At 42.2% G+C, this 16,355-nt stretch overlaps 1 non-coding gene across 1 annotated transcript; it reads right to left on the bottom strand.

Moving 5' to 3' along the window:
• Window positions 1-1,206: 1,206 nt before the first annotated feature.
• On the bottom strand, window positions 1,207-1,278 carry trnaq-uug (transfer RNA glutamine (anticodon UUG)). Its single transcript has one exon. It is a non-coding gene; the product is annotated as a tRNA-Gln (tRNA).
• Window positions 1,279-16,355: the final 15,077 nt, after the last annotated feature.

Below are 16,355 nucleotides of genomic sequence, written 5' to 3'. Positions count from 1 at the left end.
GTGTGTGTGTGTGTGTGTGTGTGTGTGTGTGTGTGTGTATGTGTGTGTGTGTGTGTGAGAGAGAGAGACTCGGTCTGAATCCTCTTTGCACTGCTTCATGTGGGAAAGATATGCAGATTCAGCCCTCCAGCTTTCAGACGTCTGTGTCCCCATTCAGGGGCCACTTCCTTCAAAGGGCATCTCTTACATCATCCATAAAGTCTCCTACTCAGAGCAGGGTGTTATGGGTAACTGTGGGTCGCAGAGGCTCACAGAGGTACCAACCATGGATGTCGTAGGACAACTGGAAACAGTGCCACCAACAGCTCTGCTGCCAGTTTGTCCCAGTGGCCACATGCGGAATTGCAACAAAAAAATCCCCATAAAGCATTTTCGCTACCAAAGAAAATGTCTTTAAAACCACTGACGAGACAATTTGACCTGCAGACAAGGTCAGTTATTGCTCTTTGTATTCTGAATTTTTAAATTATGTACATTTTATATTTGTTAAACTTTCTAAGAGCCCAGAGATGAAGCCATTATCAAGCAAGATGATTGGTTGATTTAATTCTTGTCAGGCAGCACGTATGAAATAAAGACCCAAACAAACATTAACAGACGGCTTACATACAAGGTGTAGCTATGCACATTTATCCCAGTGGCCCCTGTGCATGTTCGCCAACAAACAGCCAAGAATTATTTATTTACAACAGCATATACATTTTAAAAAGTAATGCCATTATGATTATTTTTATCAACATGAGGTAACAGTGTTGATGAACAAATCTGTGAAGCTGCAAAACGACTTAATTCTTTTTTTTTCTGTGCAATATCTGGTCTTACAATACAACATCTGATTGTGTTGCAACTAATAGCATTTGGCCTTACACTAAACACCATTTCAAGCAATTTCATCAAGGTCAGGTTTGACCACCAATTCTTAAGTCGAAGTTGGCATTTGTGCCAAATTTGAAGAACATTCCTTAAAGCGTTCTTGAGTTATTGCATTCACGACAATGAGATGCATGTAACCCAAAAAACGGTAAAACATAAAAATCTGATCGATTAGACTGGTCGATCAGAACACTGTTGGATCTGCTTTATGTGCTAAGTGAATGTGCTGAGTTCTTTTATACTCCCACTGTGCCTGTATTCATTTAGCTATGACTGATATATTTATGTTTCTGAGATATAAAACATCCTGCACCTGCAATTATAGATGCAACCAGGTTCCACCAAGATTTGAACTCAGATCACTGGATTCAAAGTCCAGAGTGCTAACCATTACACCATGGAACCACAAGAAGGTGTGAAAAAATCTCTGTAATTGAACACAAAGATACTGGATTACTACAACATGGCCCACCTACAATATACTCCCATTGTATGAAATGGTATACATTTCCGGTCTCCTAAGTAGGCGTTGTCCCCCGTACCCCAGTCAAAGATGAGTATCCCCAACCTCGCTTCTGTCAACATGTGTGTACCCTTACTGGCTGTAAGCTAAATGAATGAACGGTCCGTGAAAAAAATATTTTTTCCAGCGGATGTCTTAGTTACAACATGATTGAGCTAACTGGAGTAGTTTCATGTCGTATCCGACAACGGGAGGCTTTTAACAGATGACGTCCTGATGTTAGCTTTGCTGCTAGTGTTAGCTGTCCCTGTCAGCTGCAGCCACTGATGCTTTCTAGACATCGTGATTTCCCAAAACTGAATAAATACCACACACAGCAACACAAAACTGCTTTGCTAGCTCAATCATGTTGTAACTAAGATATCCGCTGGAAAAAAATATTTTTTTAATCCAGTATCTTTGGTGAAACTGTACTGATTTCAGCACCAGAGAGGAGCTATCTGTTGCCAGATCTCGCGAGAGTGTGTTGTTGAGACAGAGACAGGTCTTGAACAAAGTAAATTTTCTCCTGATTTGTCCGTTTGAAATTTGCCGTTTTGGTGTCGGAATGTTCTGAAGATATGTGGCTTGTGATAAATGGGTCCAATATCTGCTTCCGTGACTATGGGGCAAAAGAATCGGCCACAATCTGTAATCACGTTCATTTCTCCCACTGAATTCAATGGACTCAGGACCTGCTGTTAGTCTCCTAAAGGGGCGTGGTGGTCGTGAACCCCACGTGACACTGATACAGGAAACTGACTCGCAGTGGACCGTCTTGGTTTATCCACTGTCTTTGTTGAACATGCTGAGAACAAATCAAATCAAACTTTATTTATAAAGCACTTTTCATACATTAAAAATGCAACACAAAGTGCTTCACAAAATACACACACACACACCCCTACACACACACACAGTCAATATAGTAACATGGCAGGGCACTGAGGAAGCAATAGTCCTTATTTAACTTGAGCAACTGTTTCATCAAGAGTTCCTACTAACAATTAATCTGGCAACAGAAATACAAAGTGTGTATAAACCATAGAAAAATAGTGGATAGAAAGGACATTGAACCGTTCAGAGTCCAGAATGCTAACCGTTAGACCATGGAACCTCTGCAATGACATGGAAATCGCTTCTCAAATAACATCACCATGTATAAGGGCGTACAACAACAGCAATAAAGCTGTGAAATGCTTCTACAGTACAAGGTACACCTTTGTTGTAGGCATGACATCTTTGCTCACTCTGCTTTCCAACTACCACGTTACAAGCACTGCCTCCTGCAGTGGGATTTGAGCCTACACTACAATCTGAACACAGCTGCTCATAAAGTTACATATCCATAAAAAAAGGAAAATTACCCATCATACATTCAATATTATCTTGAGTTTTTTTGTCTTGTTCAATGACAGACTGGTAGACTGTAAACATGGAGGGGACTCTGAGAAGGCGCAAGATCGTGAATAAGTTTTGGTTCTCTTGTACTGTGGAAAAGGAGAAGAAACTGGTGGAGTTGCAGCGTGAAGACTGTGTTTAATTCTGTTTGTATTTAATCCACCAACCAGCACTTATTTTACTGAGAAATAGAAATTTAAATGATTTCGATTTCCTCTCATTACCGCGGTCTTCTCCCACTAAAATATCACAGCTTACCAACGGAGGCTGGTGGTGAGTTAGGGCAGCAAATTCCAAAATGTAAAGTTTGTATGCAAACACAGTTTATCTTTACAGTCTTTTATCTTGTGTTTATAGAGTTGTGTATTTTTGCGGACATATGAGAAATCGTAAATTGTATTTCTTAAAGGGAGTTTGTACAGAATACAGAAACTTAATGAAAGGGAAGCTTTTTGAATCCATCAAGTGGATGCTTCAAAGGGAAATTTCGCTTTACTTCAACCTGTCTCCTATCGTCCTAAATTTGTTTCAAGTGACTAGTGACATAGAAATAATAGTTAGCATGTTAGCCGTTAGCCTAGATACAGCCGGGGCGCATAGTAGCATCAGACCTGTTGAAACATAAGTGAACAGGCAACCTTCAAGTGTAAAGTTAGTCCACTAAACAAGCTTTTTTTTCCACAAAGACCGCCTCATATCGTTAGGATAAATGTCAGAGAACATATAGAAAACGACATGTAAACGTGTTGTCTTACCTTACCGGTGTGCTGCCATGTTTGTTTACCATCTAGCTCTGCTTTCCAAAGCGCAGCTGAAATCTCACGAGAACAAGCAGCAACAGCTGGAAGGCAGAACCGGACAGTAGCCTGAAAAGTTCATTCATTTATTTTATGAAAGATTTATAGAATAATGGCTGACTTTTTGCCAGACTTCGACTTTGTGGAGGAGGAATTTGATTTTGCAGAGTTTGATGGCCGGCCTTATTTATTTGAGCCAGAATACACTGACGAAGAGCTTCGTGAAATTGAAGAACGGAGGAGGAGAGAGAGAGAGAGGCGCAACAGGTAGAGGACAAGAGAGGAGGAATGGCTGCTGCAAGGCTGCGTAGCTCTGGAGATTGGTGGTGTGTCTGTGAATGCTGTACCCCAGTGCCCACAGAAGAGGAATGCCTCTGTTGCAAGGCATGGGACCGGTTGCAGCCTTATTTTCAAGGTCTGGATGTGATCGAGGACGAGACACCTCCACCTGGAGTAGTATCCGGCTGGGCTTTATCTAGAGCTGGCGAGATATATTTCGGCCACGCTTTGGAAAGCAGAGCTAAATGGTAAACAAACATGGCAGCACACCGGTAAGGTAAGACAACATGTTTACATGTGGTTTTCTATATGTTCTCTGACATTTATCCTAACGATATGAGGCGGTCTTTGTGTAAAAAAAGCTTGTTTAGTGGACTAACTTTGCATTTGAAGGTTGCCCGTTCACTTACGTTTTAACAGGTCTGATGCTACTATGCACCCCGGCTGTATCTAGGCTAACGGCTAACATGCTAACTATTATTTTTATGTCACTAGTCACTTGAAACAAATTTAGGACGATAGGAGACAGGTTGAAATAAACTGAAATTTACTTTTAAAGTGTCCTGGTCTCAATAAGGATATAGACTTAATGTTATTTTGTGATTTGTCATTGTTCTCTACAGGTAGCATCATTTTTCTCACAGCCCATGGGTTAAGAAAAGCGTATATTTATTTATGTATTGTTTGTGGTATCTCATCTAACGTCACTGTGTTTTTATGAACTTGTTATTGTTTTCATTTTTGTCTATTTATTTGCCTGTGAAAGCCCTGACAAAGACCTGCAGTGGTTGAAAAATGTTGGGTCTTTTAATGATTCAGCCACTACAATAAAGGTTTTTTATTATTTCCTTCGTTTTTTTTTTCCATATTTTTTGGAGTGCCTAGACTGCCTTCCTGTCGAAGACTCAACAATGTTACATCATCATCAAATTTATTTGTGCAACAAAAGCCCACATTTAAACTTAGAAAAAAATAATATCATGATTTGGCTTAACATTCACACAGGAAGCAAACAGCAAGCTCTCTTGTAAAGGTTTGGGTTTTTTTAACCTGTCCACCTCCCCTCCCCTTCGGCCCACCCTACTGAAACTCTTCAGCTCTTCATATTACGTAGTTACCAGCGACATTACAAACTGATGCCGTCTGGTGGTGTATCATACTGCCAGAGAATGGGCTGAACCATCAGCCAACACCGCCATACTTTCAAAGCGTGGCAAAACCATTTGTTTCGCAAAAAATGGATCGAATTCTAATAAAAAAAAGAACAAATACGAGAAGGACAGACACACAGCGTTGTAAGGAATACTGAGGATAAAGAGTCAGAGGAAGCAGCAAATGAAAATCAACATGAAGACGCCGGAGAGTCGGGAGAGGGGACGAGCAGGGAAACGCTGAGTGAAAAACGAAAGGTACGAGGCATACAAGATGAGCACAGGAAATTTCAAGAGAAGTGGACAGATGAATTCTTTTTTGTTCTTCATGGCATGAACCCTCTGTGCTTAATATGCAAACAAACACACACACACGCATCCACACTTCAATGAAAGTTACCCGCCTGGCAGTGAACTCAGAAAGAAAAAAATAGCACAGCTCACTGCTTCACTTTGTGGGCAGCAGAATCTTATCCACCGGACAACATCTACTACAGAGCGTTTAACAGAGGCATCTTTTGAGATAGTGTGGACTTTGGCACGGGCAAAAAATACCATTCTCAGACTCAGAAATAGTAAAAGGCTGCTTTTGGCTTCAGCAGAAATATTGTTCACAGATTTCGACAACAAGGACATGATTCTCAAACAAATAAAAGGATTACAGTTGTCTGATTCAACAATAAAACTGAAAATGTATTGGCTGTGTTGTTTATTTGTGGGATGTCCAGTTTATATGTAGTCTGTGTAGGTGACTTGGTATATTGTCGTGAAAGTGGCTCTCCCCTTGGCTTTGCTCTGCCAATGTGGCTCTTGTGAAAAAAATAGTGAGGATCACGGATTTATTTGATCATGCTTGGCAATGAACAGTGGACACATTCAACAGACAAGCATCAGTGTTTTACGTACGGGGAGTCTCTTGAACAAACGCCTCTGGGGACACAGGCAAACCAGCTCTGCTGTAATATCAGTCTCTACTTGATCAAATAAGTTTTTTCTACACAAGAATCAAAAATGCAATCTGAATTGCACACATATAGCTGATCTCTGTCACACAGACTTTTCTCTCTGTCTGTATAGAGACACTTGATACAATAGTAATTGTTTTGTCATGCTGTAGTACACTGTTTGGAAGAGCTGATTGATTTTTCGTTTTCACACTTCTGAGAGCATAACTTGCTTGTCTCCACTTTCCCAGCCTTTCACAGAGGCTGAGTATTAAAAACCCCTCTTCAGCCTCATCACCAGTTAAGCTGAAAGAGAAACTTTGGAGCCTGCTTACATATTCTCTCAACGTTTGTGGAGTACGGTGTGATGAATGGCGCCTCCGATGTACCACCTACCTGTGTTCACCCTGCACATCAGGGGAGCATTATCACTCTGTTCCTAGTTGGTTGAACACACCCCCAGTTTGTTCCAGGCATCATTTTGCAAGCTGAATGCACTCAGTTCCATCACATTTTGTTGTGACTATCAGACAATGGCTCTTTGTGTGAATGCCGTATTGGAATATCAAGGTGGATCAATACTTATAGATGGACATTTGGACGCAGTTCCCCTGAGTCCTTTAGATGTGGGAAATATCAGAATCTGTGTTGGGCTAACACTTTGTAATAAAGTTAAGTCAATTAAAGCCTCCAGTTAACTAATCATGGTATGAATCATTATACATATGTAAGTGATTGTTTGATCAAATCAGGAAACCACTTAAAACTGGTCTCGGAGAAATACACAAAATGACCACAGCCTCTTAACAGCACATTACCCGGTGATGGCATGTATAGTGTTGAAATTACCTGCCAGCCCAGTCTAGACAGTACCAATGGAAAGTCAGTTAGGATCTTTTGTTGTAGTGGACACACAAATTCAACAACGGCAAGCAATAGGCAGTGGTTGTTGCTACAACCACATAATAGCATAAAGACTGTGAAAGTCCACATGAGGAGGAACTCAGGATGGCAAACAGTGGACTTTCACCTGAGAGACAGCTGTTCATGTCCCATGTCAAAGTGAAAGTCAAGGATTTAATTTAAAGGAGCAGTATGTCAGTTTAGGGATATTTTGTGGCATCTAGTTGTGAGGACTGCAAATTGCACCCAGCTGAAACTATTCCCGAGTTGAGTTCCTTCAGTGTTTTTTGTTCAGGAGGGTTTCAACGTGAGCGGAATCATCTACATAGTGCATCCAGCCCAGCAATGTATCCTCACATAATGGTTTATTAATAATAATGAGAAGAAGAAGAATGACTTTATTAAGGCCCTGACACACCAACCCGACGGTCAAAGTCGGGCCGTCTGTCACCCTAGTTTTTGCAGTGTCCCGCACTTCGGCGTCAGCGGCTTTTCAGCTGGTTGAATCAGCGGCAGAGCTTGTCGGTGAGAGAGATCACTCTGATTGGCTGTTCAGGTGTTATTTCCTCGCCTCTGTAGTGAGTGAATCTGCCTGTAGTGAAACCGGGGCTAACCGGTGCTTCCTCCTCAGGCTCCACTTCACTCAGCTGCCCCACAGACCCGCTGCTTCTTCCCACTTTAACCTGAATAACAAACCGAAGCTAGCTGGGAGCGGCTAGCGGAGCGTTAGCCGCAACATGACCGGAGGGAAGCACAGCCAGTTAGCCTCCGCTAGTCTCTGAGCTAGCCCCGGCTCTCCGTTTGGATCCAACCGGAGCACCGAGCCCTGGTTTGTTATTCAGGTTAAAGTGGGAAGAAGCAGCGGGTTTATCGGGCAGCTGAGGGAAGTGGAGCCTGCGGAGGAAACACCGGGACCGTCTGGATGTAATAGTCCGTGGAGGTGCTGCGGTGCTCGGCTGCACAGATAGGAAACCCCTCGGCTGACAGGATGTACCACTCTCTCACTCTACTCTCTCTCACGCAGGCACAGAACGTACGTGCTACTTGGCCATCGGATGTAGTCCGTGTAGTGTGTTCAAATGCAACTGACACAGGGTGACGTAGATGGCGCAACAGTTGGCTTTCATCGCCACTAGTTCTTTGATGTCTGACACAGAGAGAGGTCAATAGGGCACCACAAGAAAACAGACAATCATCTATATAGAAAAATTGTTTGATGTCTTTTGAACATGCACACTCAGCAGTGCGTATGATATCCTCTGATTACCGCCCCACGAATAACATTACATCCTTAACATAAAGTAATGGAGGTTAGGTTTAGGAAGAGAAACATGGTGAGGAAGTACCTTAAAATTATTCAAAGTTCACACAGTTTCAAACACTCATCTCCTGGGGAAAGTCCATAGTTTTTTGACCCATCCACCACCCCAACCTGCCTCTTACAAGATTGCTTGGGATTGCCTCCTTGTTGATACCCATTGGTCGCGTGATTGCAGCCTTTCAAAATGCATGGGTTGCTTATCTTCCCAATGATAATGGGCAGGGAACCCTTCTCTGCTACATGTACAACAGAACAGACCAACTCTGCATGCAGCTTGTCTACTTAATTGTCTTTTATCAAACAGATCATAGTCACTTGTGTTACTGGCATTTGTCTGTAGCATATTTGTCACATACTGATCTTGTATATAAGGCAGAACCACACAAATCCTGGTTATTACATATGCCAAACCACCAAGCTGTGGCACCCTTTAACAGTCTGAATTAGCAAAAGCCACATTTTCACTTTAATTTGTCCGGCAGACTGAGGACTTCTGCCTGCCCACTGTACGTCAAAGGGGTCCTCAGATCATAAAAGACAGGGTGAAATATGATGAGTCTGAAGCTTAAAAATTTATTGGCATTGATGCATAATTTAGTCTTGGGGTGTGCTGACAGATCTTTAAAGTTCTGAATTACTCCATATTTCTGCGGAGGAGTTGGACGTGTCCCTGTTGAATGGGAGAGATGAAAATTCTGATGAAAATGAGGGCACATAAAACACTCACACTGACACATGCAGTCTTAAGGTAGGCAGGTGCTACACGTTCTCATCCCAACTCGTCAAATATAAATGCTTCCATTTTCACAGGAGCTGCACAGTTTCTGCTCATTAGATGCGGACAGTCTTTCAAAACTGGCAAAACACCTCACAATGATGTTTGTTTTCTTGTCAAACAAATGCACATAACTAGGTTTAGAAAAAAAAATAATCATGGTTTGGTGCATATTTAATACAATAAGTTAACAGCAGGGTCCTGGGAGAAAGTCTGGGGGTTGTTGGAACCATCCACCTCCCATCCCTCCCTACATAGAGGGACCTTCCAGCTCCTCGTATGTCATTATCACAGGCAGCGTTTCACACTGACGCCGCCCACACAGAGTATTACACCTGTTACCTGTTTGTGGTAGGAACCAAATTGCAGCACCACAGATAGATAGAAAAGTCTGTAATGTCCTTTATTATTTTGCTTGTCAAACACATAATGAGCAGGCAGGTGAAACAACAGTGAGTCAATTTCTTGGCTTGCAGCCTTCCAGGAATAGGGTTCAGTACTAAGCACTCAGCGTTGCACACCGAAGCAGAGAGCAGGTGAGTCCTTGGTGTCCGCTGGACTCACACAAACAGTTCAAACATGTGCAGCGGTATTGGAGGGAGCAGAGAGGAGGCGAAGCCAGACGAGCAGAAGGTCCAATACCGGGGGAACACATGTGGAAAGTCAACACACCTGTGAAGGTCGGAACCAGCAAGGAGTCAAGGAACCAGCAGTGACAATGAGTGGATGCCATGGCGCACACACAAAGGCAGAATGAACAGCCATGCAGCGAGGTGAACGACAGGGCAGGAAAGCACAGGCAGAAGAATAGGTTAACTGACAACGTAGAGCTGACTGGAAGTCTCTCCACACAGCCACAGGTAACAGGCAAACAGAAACCAGGAAAAATAGAACCAGATCTCTTGGTGTGGGACTGAAGGCTGAGTGGTATACCGGTGAGCGGATGAAACAGGAGAGTCAGAGGCAGGTGAGGTGTCCAGAAGGAAGCAGTCCAAGAATAAAAGCTGCAAGCTAAGTCTTGCATAGATATGACAAAGAACAATCTGGCTATGAGAGTTTGAAGCTGGAGTAACAATAGTGGCAGGGAGTGCTGAGCCACAGGTGAGCTGAGGTGGCTTAATGAGGTGGAGGAAAAGATGTGAGGGCAGGTGATAGGCTGGTGGGTCGGTGTGGTGGAGAGGCCGAGTGAGTGGAAATTTACTGGGTTAGAGAGAGCATGTATGGCAGGTCAGAAGTAGTGATGGCCAAATGAAGCCTCGTGAAGCATTTTCTTTATTTCCTGAGCCCACTAGATGGCACTCATGATTTACAGAGAGAGGCTCAAAGAATGGCAATTCAGTGTGCTTTCAACCTTTTGTTGAACAAAAAGCGCCATCTAGTGGGCTCAGAAAATAAAGAAAATGCTTCATGAGGCTTCATTTGGCCATCACTCGTCAGAAGTGCACATTGGGACAATACCGCCATGAAAGGTGCCTTTTTGCGTCGGTATCTGACGCCAAAATCAATGAGCAAGTTGCAGAATAGGATGGCCTCTGGCAGCTGATATCACATCTGAAATTTAAAATTGTAGAATCCACACTAGCTTGGTTTTAAGTCTCTTGTCTTCTGCTGGAGCCTTAGTCCACTTTGAGCATAATCATTGCATACAAAATATTCACATTGCAAGCTGGACAAAACTAATTCTAACTGGCTAGAAGGTGTGGATTAACCTTCAACCGGACGGCTATGACACAAGTGGTTGTTTGCAGTTCTAAATTACCCAGTATTAAACTGTGGCCGAAGTCAGACACAGTGAGCCTGGAGACAGGATTAGTTGCGTAACCAATAAATTTGGCAAAAACAGATAAACGGCTGCTCAGTAAGTGCCGTAAATTAAATTTCAAATGTTTTTAATACATGAATAAATTTTGGAGATCCAAATAAAGTAATTGGGGGTGGAAGAAATTAGCATTAGCTACGTTAGCTGCAGGAAATAAAGGAAAAGAGAGAATAAAGAGTTGTTGAATTCACGGGTAAGGCAAGAAAATACAGAGTTAATGTGTGTGTGTGTGTGTGTGTGTGTGTGTGTGTGTGTGCGTGATAGCATTCTGTAATCTGGAAAGACAGTTTTAATAATACACTTTCTCGATGTAAACCCTTGGATGTTCTTATATGAGCTGTGTTGCCACTTTATTTGTTTACTTACCCACGGGTTAAATTTATATTTGTGAGAAGGGAATGCCGTTGTTTAATGAGGTTGAAGAAGGGGCACAGCATTCACAGCAAAGGTATTTATTTATACATCAATAAAATTGGATAATCACAGCGGCAGGGTCTCAGGATATACAGTAGATTCTATATACTGTGAAGCAGCAGAGCAGAAATCAGCATTGGAAGTCTGAATGAATAACTACACAGCTCATCCTCCAGACTCCCTGGGTGTTTGTGTGTGTATGTGTCCCCAGTGGAGCGAGTGTTATCAGCAGCTCTGCTGAGCCTCAGCAGGCTGATTATGTCTATTCTAAACAAAGCCCACACTTCTTTCGTCTGTCCTACAAAAAGCCACCAGATAACAATACTCTAACACTCAATGCAATACTACTGTCACTGTGGAGCCATGCATGAAATAGAAAGGTACAAAGCTTTATTTTTTGCATAGATAGATAGATAGATAGATAGATAGATAGGTAGATAGATAGATAGACTGCTGCTGAGGCTAGAAAGAAAAAGAGAGACACCATGCAGCTCCTGGTATAATCACACCAGACCAGGTAGACAGGACATTAGAATAAATTCTGCATTGGCCCAGCAGGGGGGAGAACTTATTATACAGTGTGGTCAGCACGAGATTATTAACCCTTAATCCTGCTGACTATAGAAATGTACAGAACTTTGTTAATGTGGCCAACACTATCAGTGGTATCTGCTCAGAGACAAACTCCAGGCTCAGAGTGCAGGCAGTCGACGGCTTGTATCAAACAGGTGAGACATTTCAGCTGCTCAGCCTCAGAGGAGAGTCTCTATAAAGTTACTGCTGCACACTGGCAACGGTTGAGTAATCATTTTTGCTTAGGGAGGTTCCTAACTAAGAGAAATGCCCCGCATGTATCTATGTGGCAGCCATATTAAGAGCTGTTTGAATTCTCTAAATGCAAAAGAAAGGAGCTTCAATTCTTCCTTTACACTGCACCATCGATTATGAGAGAAAAGGAGATATGCCGTCCCACATTTAGTGATGGCCAAATGAAGCCTCATGAAGCATTTCCTTTATTTCATGAGCCCACTAGATGGTGCTTTTTGTTCAACAAAAGGTTGAAAGCACACTGAATTGCCATTCTTTGAGTCTCTCTCTTTAAACCATGAGCGCCATCATCTGGGCTCAGAAAATAAAGAAAATGCTTCATGAGGCTTCATTTGGCCATCACTACCTACAGTCCCTTTCTGCACCAACATCTGGTGCAAGTGATGCACTATTCAACTGTTCTTAAGGGAATCAACTAGTTTGTCAGATTACACATCCAGAGCCTGTATGAGCCAGGTGTTGACTGAGCTGTGAGCTGGTGCTAAAGCTATTAATCAGATCGCTGACTTATATATAATTTTTGTTCTTCTTTCATGGGACTTTTTAGCAAAAATAATACACATGATTGTACTTCTATAACTGGAGACACAACAATGTCTAGAATCTTGAATCTGCAAGATTATAACCAGCATTTGAACTGTCTGAAGTCTCTTTCAAGAAAAGGAGACATTTTGCAGGTTATCTTTTTAGTCAACATGATTCATCCTTAAGAATGATATTTATACTCGTCCATTGTAGGCCCAACACGTAAAGCCTTCCTTGCACAAATTTAATAATGAGTTTCATATAATATAGGTGTTGGAAAATAAACTGGATGAACGCCGTGCTGCATTAGTTTCCAATAGAATATCAGAATATCAGGAAGTGTTATCCCCTTTGATTCACCAAAACTTTGCTAAATCTTCAACAGTGCCAATCAGCTATAAGTTTCTTTTCTAGGCGTGAAGAAGTGTGTGGTCTACTGTGAACAAGTATTGTGTCAGTGGGAATGTGAGGTGCTGTCCTGTTCCTGCTGTCGATCACTGCTATACACTGTGCAGAGATGGCTGCAGCTAGTGATGGCCAAATGAAGCCTCATGAAGCATTTTCTTTATTTTCTGAGCCCACTAGATGGCGCTTTTTGTTCAATAAAAGGTTGAAAGCACACTGAATTGCCATTCTTTGAGCCTCTCTCTTTAAACCATGAGCACCATCTAGTGGGCTCAGAAAATGAAGAAAACGCTTCATGAGGCTTCATTTGGCCATCAGTAGCTGCAGCACAAAGGAGTGGCTATGTGTCCATCTTGTTGGGTCACAATGTGTGGACAGTTACATCATTCCACAACCAGAAACCTTGAATTACTCTCTGAATGTTTCCATTTACAGTGAAGAACAAGTTATAGCCTCATGTTACCTTGCACTCATGAGAAGATTTATCAGTTTCATAGTGAGAGGTTGATAAATGATGCATTTGGGGGGATGAAGCATTACAGGACCTGGTGATAGGTCAGTGCTCGGTTTTAAGGTTGGGTCCTGAAATCAGCATCAGAGACTTAAATCAGTGCCGGCATTAAAGAGTCTAATAGAACTGTTTTTACCATTATGATGATGGTTGGGTCTTAGTGCTGTTCTGTGCTGTGAACACCCAATAAGAGGTTCAGCAGACCATAACTGTAGTTACTGTGAACACAAAATGAGTTTGGTTTGGTTAAAGAGTTTAGTTTGTTGGGGAAAAAACGACAACATCTGAAGGTAATTAAATAAATGAGGCAGACTTTTACCTTGGGAAATGGTTCATTGGCAAAACAAACTCAGAGAACAGCCATGGCTATGTCGAGACATTCGTGAATGTGATCGAGGGAATTCAGTGATTTAGACATTGTTGGATCCGTCATAAAGGTGCAGAGATTCTTTAACAAACACAGGAGGTCAAAACTGTCTTTTAATGAACTGATGTTAGCACTGGAAAAGTAAGAGGAGGAATGATGTGAAAATAAATACATGTCTTTGCAAGGCAACACAAGTAGTCATGTTGATTTAAAGCAAAAGCACTTACTGGAACAACACACCCTCACTCCCGATTTATCAAATACAGACGCTTGGTCAGTGGCCCGTCACATCAAAATATGACGCCTCCGTTTGTCTGTAGCCCTTTTTAAACAGGAATTGTGCAAAGCCAATCAGTCTTTTTTCAGCATTGGCAGTATAAAAACAAAATCAGTGCAGCAAAATGCCGCCTGCCTACTTTTGTTTATACAGAATGTGCCTTTTTCGGGGCAATGGGGGGCGTGAGCAAGTAACAAAACGTGTAGCTCAGCGTGTGACATAAACAGTGATGTGGGAGGGAAGCCGCGGCTGGTCAGTCCTTCGGCGATTCTCTCATAAGTCGGCCCGTTCTTCACCGTCCCCGTCATCTGACGGTTAATGGCCTCTTAATGTGCAAGGACAAGGAGGGCGCGCAATTCCTTGTCTCCCCAGTTGCTCATCTTTACAGTGTCTGTCAGGTTTGTGTTTCCCTCTTGCTACTAGCTGCTCGCTAATTCCTGCTATCAGCTGTTTCCTGTTTATCCACTGCCAGTGGCTCGCACGTGCGGCGTCATCAACAGCTCCTCCCATGGCGGAAGGATGCCTCATTCTTTTTAAACCAAAAAGATATGTCTACCCTACGAGGTGGAAAATTGGGCACGTCGGATCAACTCGCCAATCGGGCTCTGTTTGTCTAAATGCTTGCCGCTTGCCAGCAAAATGGCCCAACATTCGCTGAAAATCTGGGAGTGTAAAAGGGGCTAGTGTCTGACACCGACAGGCCACCAACCAATTGTCAGTATTTGACAACTTGGGACTGAGACAGGGTTAACTGGAGTCCTGGTTTGCTGATTCAGTAGATTGAGGTTGGATTATTTATATAAAAATATATAAATTTCTTCATCTTGTGTCTTATTATATATATATATATATATATATATATATATATATATATATATATATATATATATATATATATACACGCATGTGTGTCACTCTTCTAAGTATTCTGTACAAGTGAGTTGGCTGGGTTGCAGTGCTGATTAATTTACTTCTGCTGAAACAATCTAAATGTAAATAGGACCTCTCTATCTGTGTCTCCCAGACTATAATGAGGAGAGAATTTAAATGACCTGGTTCCTTTTCATCCATTCTGACGCAAAGTTGAAATTTACAGAGAAACAACTTCTGTGTAAACAAAAAGAAATTATGTATAGGAAAGGGTGGGGACTCACAGCCTTTGAGACTTATACAATTTAAATATTTTGTCAGGATGGCTGTACATAGTTAGCATTTGGATATTGTTTGAACAGAGTCAGGCTGAGCTGTTTCAAAACACAGACTGCCATGACATTTGCTTAAGATATTTTTCAAATCATGAAGCCTTTCCATTGTTGTATCTCAATAGGATTTAATCTTGCACCACCGTCGGGGCAACCTTTAAGCCCAGTGCATATAGCACTGCAAGGTACATGCAAAGGGCTCCCTCCTGGGATTGAACCAGGAACCCTCTTGCTGTGAGGCGACAGGGCTAACCACTACACCACCATGCCGCCCCTGATAATAATAACAAGGAAAATAAACACACACATTTATGGTGCTTTCTCTTTTTTTTGGTGCTGACTCAGGGACTCATGTTGTACCAAAGTTGTATAATTGCCTAGAGTTGGTTCGTGTTCTCATGGCAGCATTTACAAGAGGACCAGATCAAATGCCTTGTGTGAGAAAGCTGCTCTTGATTGGTCAGAATTTCCATGTGGGAAAAATCCAGGAAGTAAAGCAAACGTTGAAGAAGAGTACACTTGCAAGATAAATGTGACGCTTTCTAATGTCACAATGGAGGGACAACTACGCAGGTTGATTTTAGCGCTGCTCATCGTGGACTATATTGCTGTCATTGTTCATTTTAGTCAAAGCATACAGTTTGAAAATGAGGCAAACGCGGCTCCAACTAGAAAACAATGTTTTGATGCATTGGATGTGCTGAATGTGCATATTAAGGCAGTACAGGAGGAGGTGCACATTAATAATCCTCCAGGACTGTAACATGCTCATGTTTAACCCAAACAATGTGTCATGTGACTGCAGTTGCTTCACATCCAAGTCGGAACACCTTCTCACCACAAACCAACCGCACCAGAGTTCGTTTGGAACCAGACTGAGACCACCTCTTCAAGAAGGTCTCAGTCTGGTTGTTTTGAGTGCGACTGCTGTGTTCACAACGGCCCAAAAGAACCGCACTTTGGGGGCAAACAAACTTGAGTTTGGTCGCCTATCTGCATTGTTTTAGTTAAGTCAGAACCTGTTTATTTTTCTGTCCAAAATAAAGATTTGCTCCATTCCA

This window comes from Epinephelus fuscoguttatus, linkage group LG21, assembly GCF_011397635.1.
Source record: "Epinephelus fuscoguttatus linkage group LG21, E.fuscoguttatus.final_Chr_v1".
Taxonomy (NCBI): Eukaryota; Metazoa; Chordata; class Actinopteri; order Perciformes; family Serranidae; genus Epinephelus; species Epinephelus fuscoguttatus.
The sequence above is the reverse complement of the archived record's forward strand: the minus strand, read 5'-3'. Positions and strand labels throughout refer to the sequence as shown.